Source organism: Camelina sativa, chromosome 13 (assembly GCF_000633955.1).
Source record: "Camelina sativa cultivar DH55 chromosome 13, Cs, whole genome shotgun sequence".
In the NCBI taxonomy this organism is placed as follows: Eukaryota; Viridiplantae; Streptophyta; class Magnoliopsida; order Brassicales; family Brassicaceae; genus Camelina; species Camelina sativa.
Window position 1 is genome coordinate 11,791,992 of NC_025697.1, and position 16,220 is coordinate 11,808,211.

Consider the following 16,220-nt stretch of genomic DNA (forward strand, 5'->3'; position numbering starts at 1 on the left):
TTTTTTTTTTTTTTTTTTTTTTTTTTTTTCTTGTGAGATTTTTTTCTTTCCTCTAGATCATTATTTTTAGTTTTATAATTATATATCTGATAATGACGTTGGATCCAAATTGGATCATCTAATTACTAACTTCTGATATTTTAGTGGTACCATGCAATTGGTTTATTTATTGGTTAGAGACAGAATATGTATTTAGAGAAGACAAAAAAAGAAGGGATACAAATCAAATACAGTAAAATTTATTGGTTGAGTATAGAATTCTAGTTACTTTAATAATACATATGGAAAATTATTTATAAAATGAAATATAATCTAACATAAACTAAGACATTTGTTTTTTTATAAAAATATAGAGTATTTGCAATTTTACAATGAATATTTAAATAAATGACAGTAGATTTTTAGGCAAATGAATAAGCTGGATTTTAAAATTTATGTTGGACAATTTTACTTTTTTTTTTAATAATCTAACTGCTATATATCAATGTTAATTGATCAATCATTTGTGTTATGAGTTATGACTAACATAACCATCCTTACACATTTACACTTGAAAATGACTTTAACTGAAATTTTAATTACCATCGAAATGTCAAGATATTATTTTATCCTCTATAATCTTAGTTCAAAACACTCATGACTAATCGTTAAGCAAAGATTGCAATAATCATATTTTTCGAACAAATTGTCAGATGTGCATGATCAATTTTGAATACGTTTTCTTGGCGAAAACGTTGACTGGACACTAAAAATATATTATTGAAAATTTGAACCACTTGTTTCAAAGGCAAAATACTCGTTGCATTAAAAATTGAATATAGATACAAGTAAACATAGCAATTTCCAACCACCAAACAAACACTACTTTACAAAAAGTAAGATTTGTAAATTAGTATGAAGAGAGAAAAGAAAAAGTTGAGCAAGATTATTTTGGTTTTCAAATGGTATTTGATGGTTCTATACACATGGTTAGCGATTCGGAATCGTATCTCAACGGGTGCTAGAACTCGTTCTTTGGGGACACTTAATTGACTTATATATTATGCATAAAATCTGATGAATCACAAGACCTTATTTTTCTTGCATAGTTGCATGCCTATACCTTGTACATGGTTTGAATGGAGGTTAGTGGCGACTTATATGGAGCTTTAGCTGATCCTGATTCCTTACTAGTCATCTGATACGTACCATTGAAAAGGTAGACTGAAACAAGGTGAGTTCTTCCTTCTGTTACCATGATTCGTCCAAACTTGTTCTTCTTCTCTGGCCCTGTTTGGAAAGTTAGTCGCTGCGACAATGAGTAAACTTCCTTTCAGATATTTTTTTATCTCTTCTTCATCTCCTCTACTTTCTGTCATAGCGATCTGAATTTTAAAAATTTTTGAATCGCCAATTAAAACAGCGACACAACCCAAAGCTTTTACTTGAAACAGTGACAGTCGCTCATTTTTTTCATTTTATAGATCGGCAAAACCAAATCAAATTGCCATTGACAAAATTTTAGATCTATACTTTTCTTATTTTTTCTTCTCTATATGACACACCTAAATTGAAAAAAAAAAAAAAATCAAAACTCAACCGTTTTATAAGCAGTCACCGTAAAAAGTCGCACAACAGTGAAACCAACAGGGCCTCTAAAGTTGGTTTAAGTCTCGTGGTCATGGATCTTCTTTGATTTCTAAATATTGTTACAAACTTCCACTTCCGTTATTTTTTTTTTTCATTCTAGAAATAATTTAATATCTGCAAATCAATAAATTTAATATTTTATCAGAAAGTATATAATATACATTAATGAACAATGGAGTAAAATAATATAACTAATAAAATATATGTACTTTGTAACTTTATTTATACGTTCCATTCGTCTCAATTCCATTTCCACAAAACTAATGTAAACATTTCTTCCGTTTTGCTATTGTATTCGGTTGTTTATTCCAAAGAATATGGAGAAAACATTTTTTCCACTATTTCTCTTAATTGGTAAAAGGAATGTGGAAACCAATTTCTCACCTTTATCCTTTCCACTAATATATTTCGCCAATTATAGCCGTTAATTTCGAGCACAAAGCCTTGTCGACGTGAACCATATTCCCACTTCATTCTCTGAATTGGACCAATATCTCCGAAAGTCAAGGGCAGTCACGATTTGACAACTATTCTTGTATAGTTAAAGTTACGGCTCCGATGTTTCATTCTTAAATTACTTATGAGCTATTTCTTTATTTGGTGTATATGTAAATGGGTAAACGGAAAACTAAGAAGACTTTGGTCATGAATGGTGTCATAGTGATCAACAAAAATAATGCCGTGCATATGTTTCTTTTTTTATCATGTTTTTGTGAATCATGTTTGGACAACAAACCAACCTCAAAAGGTAGGGTGATTCAAGTAAGATTCAAAATTTCTTAAAACTTTTAAAGAAAAAACTGAAAAATCATATGCCTTAAATTTATTGAAGGTTCGAATTTGCAGTTGAGTTAAAATTTATTTTAGAATTGAGGAAAAATTTATTATTATTATATTTGTTAATGTTGAGAATTTTACAATAGGAGCTCAAATCTGGATTCCCTTGGTGAAATCCAAGACTATTTACCGGTTTAGTGAGTCATGGTGACTCTTTTCTTTCGTCTTTATTTTATTTTGTCAAAGTGAGGTTAGGGAACGAGTTAATCACAAACAAAACCATGAGTAAAATAATTATGGGTCGAATTTTGAAATCGACTTTTAAAATTAATACGGGAAAACACAGAGTGGCGGGTTGCCAACTGTTGAAATCTTTAGTTGGAATATGCTGATTATGCTCAATGGATACTGATCAGTGATCATTATCTCCTTAATATCTAATTAATTAATAAATTTATCCTCATTCATAAAGAAATATCCCAATTAGATTTTAAAACACTCAGTCACGTCACTTTGAGAACCACCGCTATATCTACGTACATAAATAAAATAAGTTCCAATCATATAATATTGCAAGATCAACATAAAAAAATGGTGAAATAAAAAATACGATGTTTGATAGCATAGTGGTTTAGTGTTCCAACTTCCAAGATCTTTCACTCTCACCGAGTCCAGACCTTTAGGAAGATGGGAGTTTAAAAGAATGGGCCAAGGCCTTATGGCTTGATTTTGTTCATTATCGAAGGTGTCATATGTCCTATGACTTGAGTTAAATTAATCCAAACTTCCAATGTGTGAAAGAAAGAACGGAAGACCGGATCAAGCCAATAACAAAGGATGATCAATGACTCCAATGAAAATAAAGTGATCTATCAAATCCACATTACTGTTCGCATATATTCCTAGAGACTTTTATCTGGACCCGGAAAAAATAATACTGCCCTGCTCTTTCGATGTCAATGTTGATGAGGTCAACTCTTTTTGAATCCTCTTGCTCCAATGAAAATAAAGTGATCTATCAAATCCATAACAAGGAGCATTTTTATGATGATCGATGGAACCGTCATATATGTAAATGCAGATTCTGGAACAACTCGCTGTGAAGAACAAGTCGTTGTGCCTAACAGAGCCTTTTATCAATCAGGAAGCTGCATCAGATCACATACGTTCGAGGTGCTGACGTGGATGTGTGAGCTGACGTGGCAAGATGTGAGTGGATGTGATGATGTGTCGAATAAAGTTGATGACTTGGCATTGAAGATAGAGACGAGATTATTCTTGGAGATATGAAGAATATTCTCCATAGGAAATTAAGGAGAGGATAAACTTGAGCAGCAAGCAGTTTCCTTATCTTTGGAAATATGAAGAATATTCTCTAACAACAAATAAGGAAAAGATAAGGTTGAGAGCAAACAGTTTCCTTATCCCTTGATACTTGGAGATTCGCCTTCTAGGGTTTCTCAAGTCGTGTATATATATTCTAGGAGTAGGCCACGAGACAAGTTGAGCACTCTAGAATATTGATACAGTTGTAAACTTCGAAGCCAGAAAAATAAGGCTTAGAAGGTGTGTTCCCAGTTCTCTGTGGCGTTAATCAGGGAGGTGATTAAGTGCGCAAAGAATTGTTTTTCTTTCTCTTAGATCTACACTGGTGAGAGTTTAGATAGAAAAAAGAGAAGGTTGGTTTTCGTCTCTTATAGATACAAAGAGAGAGAGTTGTTTTTTTTCTCTTAGATCTACACAGGGTGTTGTATTAGATAAAAAAAAGAAAGTTTCAGATTCATTCTTAGTCGGGATCAATCCTATTTTTTAGAAGGTGTGTTCCCAGTTCTCTGTGACGTTAATCAGGGAGGTGATTAAGTGCGCAAAAAATTGTTTTTCTTCCTCTTAGATCTACACTGGTGAGAGTTTAGATAGAAAAAAGAGAAGGTTGGTTTTCGTCTCTTATAGATAAAAAGAGAGAGGGTTGTTTTTTTTCTCTTAGATCTACACAGGGTGTTGTGTTAGATAAAAAAGAGAAAGTTTCAGATTCATTCTTAGTCGGGATCAATCCTATTGGGTAGAATAGGTTGAGTAAGGGCCAAGACAAAATTGTATCATTGTAAGAGATAAATTTTGTTAATAAGNACATACGTTCGAGGTGCTGACGTGGATGTGTGAGCTGACGTGGCAAGATGTGAGTGGATGTGATGATGTGTCGAATAAAGTTGATGACTTGGCATTGAAGATAGAGACGAGATTATTCTTGGAGATATGAAGAATATTCTCCATAGGAAATTAAGGAGAGGATAAACTTGAGCAGCAAGCAGTTTCCTTATCTTTGGAAATATGAAGAATATTCTCTAACAACAAATAAGGAAAAGATAAGGTTGAGAGCAAACAGTTTCCTTATCCCTTGATACTTGGAGATTCGCCTTCTAGGGTTTCTCAAGTCGTGTATATATATTCTAGGAGTAGGCCACGAGACAAGTTGAGCACTCTAGAATATTGATACAGTTGTAAACTTCGAAGCCAGAAAAATAAGGCTTAGAAGGTGTGTTCCCAGTTCTCTGTGGCGTTAATCAGGGAGGTGATTAAGTGCGCAAAGAATTGTTTTTCTTTCTCTTAGATCTACACTGGTGAGAGTTTAGATAGAAAAAAGAGAAGGTTGGTTTTCGTCTCTTATAGATACAAAGAGAGAGAGTTGTTTTTTTTCTCTTAGATCTACACAGGGTGTTGTATTAGATAAAAAAAAGAAAGTTTCAGATTCATTCTTAGTCGGGATCAATCCTATTTTTTAGAAGGTGTGTTCCCAGTTCTCTGTGACGTTAATCAGGGAGGTGATTAAGTGCGCAAAAAATTGTTTTTCTTCCTCTTAGATCTACACTGGTGAGAGTTTAGATAGAAAAAAGAGAAGGTTGGTTTTCGTCTCTTATAGATAAAAAGAGAGAGGGTTGTTTTTTTTCTCTTAGATCTACACAGGGTGTTGTGTTAGATAAAAAAGAGAAAGTTTCAGATTCATTCTTAGTCGGGATCAATCCTATTGGGTAGAATAGGTTGAGTAAGGGCCAAGACAAAATTGTATCATTGTAAGAGATAAATTTTGTTAATAAGATTGAAGAGAAAAGCGTTGGCTTGCGCGTTCCAAGTGTATATCAGTGTGTTGTGTGTCTCTATACCTTTACAATATATACTCCGTTAGAACTTAGAACACAATCATTACGTTAAGTAGGCCTTGACATATTATCTTGACCCAAAACCCGAAGAAAGATCCGAACTAATTCAAATTAAATGTAAAAATGCATTTATAGGATTCAAACCCTATACCTTTAACATTTAAGAGTGCATCTTAAACCACTTTGCTATTTATTTCCTTTGTCTTATATGAAACTTTAAATATTTATATATATACATGTGTTTTAAAATTTATAAAAAGATAAAAATTAGTTTTTTTTCATAATTTGTTTGAGTTTGGGTATACCCGAATTACCGGACCACAATGTCCAGGCTATAACCCAAAAGTATCTTCACTACTCACTACAAAATTGGCCGCAACTCATCAATCATAAATAATATATACTATCATCATCACATCATTCAGAACTAAAAAGGAAAACTAATATCAAAAATAAAGGAGAAAACAGATCCGAATTGAGTTCATCCCATAACATTGAATCGGTTACTGTATATAAGCCAAAAAAAAAAATGCAAAATACGATCAAGATATTTGTAATTCCCTGATTTAAATAGAAGTTCTTTTATTACCTTCGTGCTACAATTTTTGACAATGAACTCTAGACAGTTCTTGTTGCGAGTCATGCAGCCTAGTAGAAAAAACAGTGAAATCTCGTTTGCAAGCCGAACTCTCTAAGAGGATAGTGTATTCCATAGGAACTATTTAAGGCAAGAAGATACAAGTTACATAATATATAACTTAAACCTCATTGTCTTCAGATTCGTAAGATCAGGCTCATAAGTTGACTTTGAGCAAGAGGATTCAAAAAGAGTTTACCTCATCAACATTGACATCGAAAGAGCAAGGCAGTATTATTTTTTTACTCATTTTCATTGTCTCATCTACTCAAGTCATTCTTTTTAAGCTAATACTTAGCTAACACCCCCAAAGGATCTCTTACTCGTTATCAAATCCTCATTGGCTACAAAATGTACAAACCTCAATGTGTTAAGATTCAAAAACTCATACTTAAGACTCGCCAACAATAAGATAATACATCAAAAGAGCAAAACAATACTCATACATATTGTATCTTTACTCGATTTATAGAAAACATTATCAGAGAACTTCGGAAAGATGAATAAACTACCAAGTATCCAAACCTTATCACCTTTGGAAATTTGGAATCACTTGTAGTGAAGCAAGAGCACCCAAGAAAAGCCTTTAACGAGAGATGAAGGAATCTTGTTGTTCGATGGTGCATGGGGTTTCTTGAGCGATATACTACTTCAAAGATATGCAAAGATGGGTTTTTGGGAGAGAGAAGGCGAAAATTTTTAGTAGCCCATATGAGTTTCGTCGGAGAAGTAAAAGAAGAGCAAAGAAAATAAAAATGAAGACAAGAAGAGTAGAAGAGAAGAAAGAGAGGAAACGAAGAAGAAATAGGAGGAGACACAATTGTTAATCTCCCAATTCCTATTTGTTGTATAATAGGAAAGTTGCTAACCCTAGGGGTTGGGCAATTGATATAAATACCGAGAAGGCGCTTCATGAAGACTTGCGCGCTTCAAGGTAGTTTCGAGAGATGCACACAAGATGTGTGGTGTCGCCCCATCAACAAGATTGAGAGATCTTTTGATGGTATTCATCTAGAAAAGAATGGTAGGCATAATAGTGCTTGTATCATATGCAGTTGTAATTGCTATCTTGTTCTAGTGGATTTGTTCTGGACTAGGTCTCGGGGATGTAGGAAAAACTGAACCCGGTTAACAAAGCTTGTGTGTTATTTAGTTTATGCTCATACAAACAAGAAATAGATCTTAACATCAATTTGGAATCAAGTTAAAGTTGTGAGGTTTGATGATAGTCTACTCAGAACTAAGATGTCTGGATCTAATGGTGTGGTACTTCAAGTGAAAGACATTGGTTTGAGCGAGGAAAGAGAGGGAGTATATGAAGATTCTAAGAGAGCTCATGAGTTGATTAAGGGGGAGCTTAAAGATGATCGTTAGAGTTTTGGAGCTGAATTTGAGCTTGCCAGTGATTTGGGGATTTGGAGAGGCATAGTGTTTGAAGTTGGGTCAATGAAGATGAATCACGAGACAACAAAATGATTAGCTATAGTTTTTATCTCTAAAGCTACGTTCATTAGAATGAGGAGATTACATGGGCTGGCTCTTTTGGTTATGCTTTGAGGTTTGATGGTGAGAAGCTAAATCTCTTGTCTTGCGATTTGAAAAGGACAAGAGCTTGTTCATATTCTTGTTCAAAGCAAAGAGGAAGGGATTTTTGTTCTTGATACAGCTAACAATGGCTCTTGCCATGAGAAAGATTGATGAATAAAGGATGAGCCTATGTAATATGGTTCTTAAGGATGTCGATGTGCTGGTAGAATGATCAGGACGAAGTTTGATACACCTCTTAATCAAGAAAAGAAGCTCAGAGGAAGGATAATGAAGAAAGTTTCAGGTTTTGAAGGCAGTTTTCAGTATCAGATTTGACTCTTTCATCCTCATTTGTTTTGGCTACAGACCTTGGATTTTAGCTCTGAAAGATGTTCTGAAAAGTTGAGAGCGAGATCTTTTTAAAGAACTAAAGATCACCTTCTGGTTCCATTTGGTTTGACAGGAATTTGATCTCAAAGTTGACTGCTCGTAGCATTGTTTCATTCCCGACCTGTGTTGGGATTTTGGCCATAACTCTCAAACCGTAATTCGAAATCGCAATCTGTTTTCTCCTATGGCTTCGTATGGCTGTTTTTGATATCCTCACCAATTTTCTTAATTTTCTGGGTTGTTGTGCTACTCCGTTTATGCTCTGCATCAAGACTGCATCAAGATAGATGAAGAAATTTAGGAGGTAGCAAGCACATGACAAGATTTGTTCGGTGTCACTGGCTGTAATATGTAATGAAGAAGAGGTCACAAAACTAGAGTTCTTCTTCAGAATGTGTGTAGGAAAATTCAGTGTTGTTAACATCATCAAAGGAGAGAAGATTTTTCTGTAAGGCAGAGAAAGATAACAAAAATCTGTTTCAAGATAGCAACTTCAAGATAGGGTTTGGAGATCCCAAAATAGTCCGATCATGCTGAAACTTTGTGGGAAGCTTGATGCTATTACGAACTTGAGATCCAACGGTTGGATTGAAGTTTTGACGGTTGGTTTGTGATTTATTCAAGCATCTTCAGTGTGTTTCCAGCACAGTTTTTTTTTTCTGAAGTTTCAGTTTTTACCAGTTCCGGTGGTGATATCAAAAGGAGGATCAAATGAATACAGAATGGAATGAAGCTTATGAAGTGCCAAAAAGAAGATTTGTCCCTTACAAGTGTCAAATAAAAGACTGTGTGGAGCCTTCATTCTGGTTTTAAAGAATCATGTGGCGTACAGAGTTAGGTGTTCATCATCAACATAATAATGTGGTTCCATTGTGGGAGTTTGATGTGTCTGCAGAGTTTTGTGCTCTTTTGTGTTAGAAAGGAGTATCTTATGATGAAAAGAAGAGTTGTTTGCAGAAAGTATGAAGAAACAAGTAATGTTCTGTTTCAGGATTGTTTGAGGTTATATGGCTGCATGAGACTGGATGAGATCTTCTCACAAGGATGAAGAGAATGTTACTCGTGTAAAGACTGCAAGAGGGATGTGAGTGTTGCAAATCATTCATATGTGTCAAACATAGCAGTATGTTTTCAGTCTAGAGAAGCAATTCAGGGAATGAGTCTCATGGGTTTTTTGTATGATGTCAACGGTTGAAAGATCCGGATATCTAAAGCATCATGATCTTCACGAAAAAAAAATCACAGATTTTATCACTACTAAAAGAAGGTTTACAGAAGTGTCATGAGTTCAGAATTGGTTCGAGACTTGTCTTAAGAAAGCTGTAGGAGGTTTAAGTCTTAGAAAGCCTTTTGTTAAAGGGGGAAATACTGATGGATGCTGGTTATAAATGAGTAAGCTGCAAAAGTTGGTTAAAAGACAAGGCCATTGAGATAGAAACTCAGTTTGAAGACAAGGCAGTTGAACAGAAATAGTTGCAGTTTAATGATACACAAGTGTGTTTTGATTTAATACGTGAGCAGCCAAGCATGGGACAAATGTGATGCATTCGTGTAGGGGGAGTGTTATCCACCGTGTAACTCATGATGGATGTTGATCTTGGTTGTCATTTAAGCATGAGAGATTTGCATAAGAAGAGGGAGAATATGCCCCCAAAAGTATATGAAGAAGGAATACAAGATGTCAAAATACGGTCTAGCTCTCAAACACAATTAGAGGCAAAAGCAGGGGGAGAATTCACACATTTTTGGAATGGGGGAGTTTTCTGATCTGGTTTTAAGGACTTGATTTGAAGAATGGGTCTTGAGGACATGAACTGAATTAAAAGAAGTTTCAAGAATCTGCAAATTTCAAGGTAATTCATGATGTTAATATAAAAATCTCACTGGATCAGTTCGTGTGAGATAGCTACAAGAAAAGCTAGCAGCAAGTAGTGCACAGAAAAATCTAAAAGGTTATATTGGTTGCTATAATTTCTGGTGGAGTTTGTGTTCGAGATTTTTTTTTCATATGGATTCAGAAATGGATTATGAGGTGGAGATGTTTATGTCACAATTTCAAGGAGTATTCAAGGTTGCGCATGAGAAGGGATCATCTCAGGTTACCCAATTTCTCATGAATAAGTTTTTGAATTGTTCATGCAAATAAGTAGAGTACTCAAGGCTGAGAAGTGATGAGCAACACAACAGAGGATAGTTGCAGGGCTGCAGAAATTGCTTCCAGTAAAACAAGTAAAAGGAAATTCAAAGTTTATGCTTAGAAGATGGGTGCATTAAAGGCATGTTTAGCAACTGGTTAAATTCAAGACTGCGTAAGATGCTATGAAAAGATGAAGCACTTTAGATGGGTGAATTAAGATACTTGTGAATTGTTTTAACTGAGTTTGCACTCAAGCTGGGGGAGAAGAGAACGTCAAGTTTATTGTGAGGTAAGAGCAAATATTATGGGGGAGCTCTACTAGTGATTAGAGATTAAATAATGTGCTTGAGTATCAAACTAAGTTAAAAAGAGGGAGAATGAAGATGTCATGATCTTTCAAGAATAATACATGATGTAGCATTAAAGTGAGAGATTGAAGGAGATTTAAAACTCAGTGATCAAGGAAGAGATTGAAGATATTGTGATGACTGGTTTTATAAGATGCACATAATTGAAAAGTCCATCATTAAGGGAGCGACTGAAGCTGGTTTTAAAAGGAGCATAGATTATAAAACTCAATCACCAAGGGAGAGATTGAAGATGTTGTGTTGACTGAAGTTTTATAAGGTTTAGAACATATGGTGAAATCTCTAATAAGTGACTGTAATGGATGAGACATGGATACACAGATACATCATAGATGTCTCAGTGATGGTACAATAGTTAAGACAAAGACAATGGACAGAACTGACACAAAGGATGAAGTATTACTTAATACAAATGCTATTAGAGTTGATACAGAGGATGAAGTATTAAGTTGATTCAAGTACTGGTACACCAGACCTTAAGTAGCGCTTGGTGATCGTGCTGACACAGTTATTGACACAAAGCAGAGAAGAAGATAAGGTGTTGAATCAAGAACTTTGCAGTTAGATATATCAGAGGAGCAGTTAGATGTATCAAACGTCTGAACCAGTTCTTGTACTAGTCGACGTTAATACAGGAAGTAGTACAAGAAGCTGATTTAAAGAGTTTGAGTACATAATCTTAAGGCCGACTTGGACAATCTAAGTGGCGGCGGCTGAGCTGGATGAACACGATTCAAGATGGATCATGGAGAGAAACTTTCCTATTTGTTGTATAACAGGAAATTCCTATTTGTTGTATAATAGGAAAATTGTCAATCTTAGGGGTTGTGCAATTGTTAATCTCCCAATTCCTATTTGTTGTATAATAGGAAAGTTGCTAACCCTAGAGGTTGGGTAATTGATATAAATACCGAGAAGGCGTTTCATGAAGACTTGCGCGCTTCAAGGTAGTTTCGAGAGATGCACACAAGATATGTGGTATCGCCCCATCAACAAGATAGAGAGATCTTTTGATGGTATTCATCTAGAAAAGAATGGTAGGCATAATAGTGCTTGTATCATATGCAGTTGTAATTGCTATCTTGTTCTAGTGGATTTGTTCTGGACTAGGTCCCGGGGATGTAGGAAAAACCGAACCCCGTTAACAAAGCTTGTGTGTTATTTACTTTATGCTCATACAACCACGATGTAGATCTTAACAAGACTTAGCCACAAATATGTGAAGGCTCCTAAATGGGAGAGTGATAGCGAAGGAACAATGATTAATGCCTTAGAGCCAATAAGTAGCGTGGGCGTTCGTATTGGTTTGGCTGGTTTTGTCGGCCTGCCGGGAGAGCGGGTTCCTGTGGTGTAAATTTAGAAACATTCGATTATGAAACTTGCCGACGAGATCATTTCTTAATATATATATTTTACATAATTCTAACATGATGCATTCTATGTTCAAAGTAGAGTAACTATAGTTAAAATCTCTAATATCTATTATATATTTGAACAACAATTTATGTTCAAAATTTAGCAAATTTATAATCTGAAACAAGTATTTCATGATATTGGTTTCAAATAATTCGAATCACTAAGTATTTCATGATATTGGTTTCAAATAATTCGAATAACTAAAATAGTTATAATTAAGTGGCACATATGATCCATGCATGGGGCATTTCAATATATTTCATTCATAAAGCTCGGAAATTCCAATTGAGTGGAGAAGAGTAGTTGGGATGATGTGGAAACCCTAGACATAGATTCTAACTCTTTCGTCATCTTCTCTCTATCTTTAACCTTGCAGGTTGATTTCATAGAAAATTCAGCCCTCTTTAAACACTTAGAGTTGGCAAAGATATATTTTATGGCTTCTTTCTCCTTACTTCGTCCTATATATCCTTTCCACCCAAAGATCTCGAGATGGGCTGAGAAACATCCGGGAACGGAACTCGGTTCGTTCCATGACAGTGAGAAATCCTCTTCAGTTTGAATCAATGTCTGTGAAGCCACAACAAAAAGGATATAAAATAATTAACACTTGATTTTTATTATATAGTCCATCATAACTGATATGAAAGAAACTACAAACCTGGTCGATGTAAAGATCTTTAAGATTAGGAGAATTTTGTAGCAATCCCATCAGTGATTCCAACCAGTCTAACTCAGCTGAAAGTGTTACATTACACTCCATAAGCTTGGAGAAGTTAATAGAGTTACACCATGCAGCCTAGCAAGAAAACATAGATAAGCGCTGGTGATATAACCATAAATAACAATAAGAGAAAAGAGTGAGGTCAAAATAACACTACACACCGATGCAACATCCAAAAATAATTGAAGATTTGTGACCGGGGAAATAGATCTCATAAACTTGTCATCAGGGTGACTAATAAAGTCGATACTTGCTTTATCAAAACAAGGTTTGTTCTCAATGGAGCAATAATCTCCGGAAACATCACTGTAGATGAATTTCTTTAAAGTCGGAGAATCTACAACCAAAGATCCTTCATTGTGCACTCCAGAAGAACATTTTCATAATACAAGCTTTCCAAAGATGGGACTTTTATATTATAATTTCTCACGTTGTCATGGTGATGCCGTTTCACGAGAAATTTTTTGAGAGTAGGACAATTCGACAGAAGCCGAAAAAGGGAATCTTCATCTTTATACAGCACATGGTAAAGAACAATGCTTACGACGGATGGGAGGAAAACCCGAGAAGGAACATCCACAAGAATATTGCCGACAAGATATAGATTAACAATCCTATCACATGTGTAAAGGGTCTTAGGCAAATGGGCAGGTTCCACCGATGTCCATGCGGTCACCAATGCCAGCTCGTGCACCCTACGATCAACAGCATTTGCAATCCACTTTCCCACATCAACATGACATCTAAAAGGACGGATCAGTTCTATCGCTAATATTTCTAACACAGGTGCCTTGTGGAGTTGTAACGACTTGTCAACAAACTGCCATAAACACCATTGTTGGTGATCACTTTTGTCAAATAAACGGCCAAGTAAACGACCAAATAAACCGCCAGTAAATGCATTGTGAGTATCATCTTTGATATTAAGTAACCCAAATTTTGGCACCATCGTCCAAACAGACTGCCATCGTTTTGACAAAATCATAGTGGCCACTACATCTTTCGTGGGGAGAAACAACATTATATGCACGAGCAAATCGTCGGGCAACACACTGATTTTGTCTTCACCTCCAAGTCTCTGATGACGACGACGTTTGGCTCTTTCCTTCACAAATAGTTGTGATGTATTTGTGTATTAGTATCGATATCGCATACGCAACTTGCATTGAGCTGATAACTAACAAAACCCCCCTTCCAAACATTTTTATACCTGAAAACTACACCTACACCAGTGCTTCTTCTTTGTTCTTTCTCTCCTTTGTATTATGCACGCACAAGAGGTTCGGCCGTTCAGGGTTTAGGGTGATATTATTTTAACTTTTGTAGGACTATAAGATTTATTTATTTTCTACTTTTTGTGGCTTCAATTTATATTTAACATAAAATAAATAAAAATTAAGAATAACAGTGTGTTAAAAAATAAAAAAAATCGTGTGGATTGGTGGCAACTTGTCTTGTGGGAAGGTTGTTAAAGGGTGGGGACCAGGGTTCGAGGAACGCCTGTCGCACCAATAACCTACTGTGGATTTGGATGAGTAGTTCCATTTGCCACGGTGAGGGGTTAGGATCGATGCCTTGCAGGGCCAGCTTTGGGCCTATGGGGGCAAGCTAGCAGTGATGCTAGTGGGGTCCACGGGACGGGTTGTCACAAGATCACAAAAGGATCAAGAGATTCGAAGCTTATCTTGCGGAAGGTGGAATTCACGAGCTGGCTCTGAAGCACTCTCTCATGAATCAAGGGGTGGTGCGATGGATAGATGGGTGATTGACTCACTCAATCAGTGGGATAATCGAATCGCTCGATCAATGAACGAATGAAGGATGTTGAATCACTCAACAAACTTAATCCGCAGGATTCTGAAGCACTTAGTGAATCACTCACAAAGAACTAAAGAACAAAGCAGTACAAAGACTCAAACTTTGTAAAGAAGAAAACATTTCTATTACTTTAAAATGATCAAGGATAATATACAATGAACGAAATAATGAGCATATATAGGCTTAGCTACACGTTCTAGTGTTCTAAAACAAGAAATAAATCGCAACAATTAATGAAAATATGATCGTTGGACCATTAAGTGTAGAATCAGTCCAAATAAGGCAAGAAGATGTGCCTTGTATCTCGTTAACTTGGGGAGGAAGTGGTGACGTCTTGGAAGCTTCTTAGGCACTTGTGGAAACTCGAATATGCACAAAAATAAAATAGGAAGTAGTCGTTGTGCATTGATGACAATCGGGTCCGAAAAAGGCAAGTAATAATATAATTGAATTCGCCTGATCCAATGGCTATTATTGTGTGTGAATATCCTCCAAATATTCTCTAGTGGATGTAAAGGCTCTCATGGGTCCCATATGTAGATTTGAGGCACGTCCAAGTAAAGGCAAATGGAAGTTTCCTTTTCAGGCTCCAAGTATATCAAACATGATTCAAAGGGTGGTTTGGACTTGGGTCTTCTCATGGGTTGTTCTCCATGAGCTGGGGACTTGTGGTGAATTAAATAGGGGTGTGGGCTTCCTCTAAAGCTGGTCCAAGTGTCAAAAGGCCGAAACTCTTCATAGCTTGCAATGATGTCTGATTCATCTGCGAGTAGTTCAAGTACATCAGCGAGTAGGTCAACATGTCTGTCAGCGAGTAGTTCAGCAGGTCCAGCGAGTAGTCCAACAAGTACTTCAGCTATGACTTCTTGTGCCATCTTTGAATCAGATGAATGGTAAATGATTCCTTGATGACTTGGTGTTGCATCATTAAAAACTTTTCTAGGTAAACCTAGTGGGAAAAACCCTAGACAAGGGATCAAGAGTGCAACAGTCATATCCCAACAATGAGGTGATTTGACATGATGATGCTTGATCCCTCTTGAACCATTGGACTTCTTAGGGTTAATTTGATGATGAATAATTAACCCATCTCTTTGTGCTTGATCAGAACTCCATTTGGGAAAAGATTCTCCAAGATACTCTTCGTGGACCGGTTTGGTGTGTGGACCAGTTGGTTCGCCATGCTCTCGGTTTGGTTTAGTTCTGATGTCCGCATCACTCCTCAATGGGAGAGCGATAGCAAATATGATCTCCGGCTTAGCAAAGATGATCGCATCGTAGATCCCATATTTTTTACCTTATTAGCATCTCGTTCCTAGTATGACCAGCCATGTCTATGGTGTAAATTTAGAAATATTCGCTTATGAATCTTGCAGATGAGATCATTTCTTAATATATATCTTTTACATAATTCTAACATGATGCATTCTATGTTCAAAGGAGAGTAACTATAGTTAAAATCTCTACTATCTACTATATATTTGAACAACAATTTATGTTCAAAATTTAGCAAATTTATCATCTGAAACAAGTATTTCATGATATTGGTTTCAAATAATTCGAATAACTAAAATAGTTATAATTGAGTGGCACATTATATCCATGCATGGGCCATTTCAATACATTTCATTCATAAAGCTCG

The 16,220-nt window shown here is 35.8% G+C and overlaps 1 long non-coding RNA gene across 1 annotated transcript in view; it reads left to right on the top strand.

The window, feature by feature from the left end:
* LOC109128477 overlaps window positions 1–15,953 on the top strand; it is an 18,712-nt gene extending 2,759 nt beyond the window's left edge. Inside the window, exons 2-3 of the long non-coding RNA XR_002034899.1 lie at window positions 15,165–15,587; window positions 15,687–15,953. This is a non-coding gene — a long non-coding RNA (uncharacterized LOC109128477). The remainder of the gene's footprint in view (window positions 1–15,164; window positions 15,588–15,686) is intronic.